Consider the following 2172-nt stretch of genomic DNA (forward strand, 5'->3'; position numbering starts at 1 on the left):
GGGCCTAGGCCCATTTTCTGAAGATGGGTCTAGGCCAAAAATGTCAGCCTTCCTGCTCCTCTGATGCTGCTTGGCCTGCAGTGTTCATCCGGCTCTACACCTTGTTATCTCAGATTCTCCAGCATCTGCAGTTCGCATTATCTCTGTAGGAATAAACTAGTCTTTTTCTAGGAACATAGGGAAAGGAATTGGCCATTCAGTCCTTGAGCCTCCTCCACCATTCAGTAAGATCATGGTTGATCTATGCCTAACTGCATAAAACTGCTTTGGACTCAGATCCCTTGATACCCTTGCTTAATAAAACATTGTCCATCTCATATTTAAATTCAGAAATTGAATTAGCATCAACCATTATTTGAAGAAGTGAGTTCCAAACTTTCACAACTCCTTGCATATAGAAGTACTTTCTAACATCTCCCCTTAATGGCCTGACCTTAATTCTTAGATTATGTCCCCTCGTTCTAGAATCTTCAACCAGTGGAAATAATTTATCTTTCTCTTCCTGTTTTTCCTGTCATATCCTGAAAACTTCTATTAAATCACCCCTTAGCCTTTTAAATTCTAAAGAATAAAGGCTTAATTTGCCTAATCTATTTTCTTAGTTTAGCCTATGAAGTCCGGATATAATCCTGTAATCCTACATTGAATTCCTTCCAAAATATCCTTCCTAAGGTGTGACATCTAGTTCGGCTCACAGTACTCTTTATACTTGGTATAACAATAGCATAACGTTTGCATCCTCATACTCTGGCCCTGTAGATATGAAGGGCAGCATTCCATTAGCCTTTTTGGCCATTTGCTCAGAAGTTGTGTAGTTTCTGCTCTTGTCCATTTAATATCTGATATGCCCTTTTCTGGCACCATATATTTAACAGCTTTTTGGAGCAGGGAGATGGACTAGGGATTTGCTATGTCTGCTCCATACATTGAACTGCTATTGCAATATCTCCAGGAACTTAAAGATAATAGGATCAAACGGGTATGAAAAGAAAGTAGGAAAAGGGTACTAAACTGGATGATCAGCCATGGTCATCTTGAATGGTGGAACAGGCTTCGAGTGCTGAATGGCCTATCCCAGTTTCTATTTTCTGTGAAGCTATGCTTCTAAGACAAGGAGAATAAAACAACATTGCTAGACATCAGAATTAAAAGTCCTTCAAGGAAAAAGAATAAAACAGCATTGATTTACTGCAAGATTAAAAGTCTCTAAAGCAATAAGAGTAAAGCAGCTTTGAAATATTAAAGAACCATAAACCTTTGGAAAGAATACATAATCACTTAGAAATAAATTGCAGGAAAAGATAATATTGTGAGGAAGATTACATTGGTGGAAGGGCTAAATAGAACACAGAATTTGACATTTTGGAGGAAACAGTTCTTAAGTACAGAAATGCTTCCAAACTAGATGATAAATGAACAAGTATTCATATTTTTTCAATTTGAATAGAACTGCTGCTAATGATGTTATAGTCCACTAAAGCATAAAAGAAAGTACAGAATCTTCTGATGAAATTCTGTAACCTCCTAGCAACTACTTTAAGCTGAGGTCAAACGAAATTCTTGAAAGAGTAATACTTAACAGAAAGTTTCAGCATTTAAGGGCATCTAAGAATAACATTATTAATGATCTCTATAAATTAATGGAAAAATGTAACAGTTGAGCTTTGAAATCAGGATTCATCACAGTCAGAGCTGTTGTTTGAATTACTGATAATGTTTTGCCAGATTTAGTATAGTACAAAGAAAATTTGACTTTGAAGAAAGATATTCAAACTGTGCTCAAATCGGAAAGCAGGAAGAATCGCAGAGAAACCCTGTGAAAAATAAGATAACCTTATCACAGGAGCACAACATAATCAATTCATTTTATAAGATAGAAAATCCTAAATATACACGTGGCAAGCAAATACGAAGAATAGACCAGACAACAGGTGCTAAATGTCAATGTTCACATTGCAGAGCAAGAAAGCCTCACAGGCCCAAGCAGTGCCCAGTTATTTTTTAAAAATGCGATATCTGTAAAACAGTAGGAGCACTCCAGACAATATACAAAAGTAAGACACAGTTACAAAGCAGCAAAAACCAAGATGTTAATAAAGTAGAATAACCTGCAATAAAATAGATATTCATCATATTCCTTGGGAAAATTGGTGATCCCACAAAGTTTTTTTT

At 36.1% G+C, this 2172-nt stretch overlaps 1 non-coding gene across 1 annotated transcript; it reads left to right on the plus strand.

Annotated features, from left to right (window-relative positions):
* The first annotated feature begins 779 nt into the window (after nucleotides 1-779).
* Nucleotides 780-970, plus strand: LOC125451359 (U2 spliceosomal RNA). Its single transcript, XR_007247275.1, has one exon. It is a non-coding gene; the product is annotated as a U2 spliceosomal RNA (small nuclear RNA).
* The last annotated feature ends 1202 nt before the right edge of the window (nucleotides 971-2172 follow it).

The sequence above is a fragment of the Stegostoma tigrinum genome, chromosome 3, assembly GCF_030684315.1.
Source record: "Stegostoma tigrinum isolate sSteTig4 chromosome 3, sSteTig4.hap1, whole genome shotgun sequence".
NCBI lineage: Eukaryota > Metazoa > Chordata > Chondrichthyes > Orectolobiformes > Stegostomatidae > Stegostoma > Stegostoma tigrinum.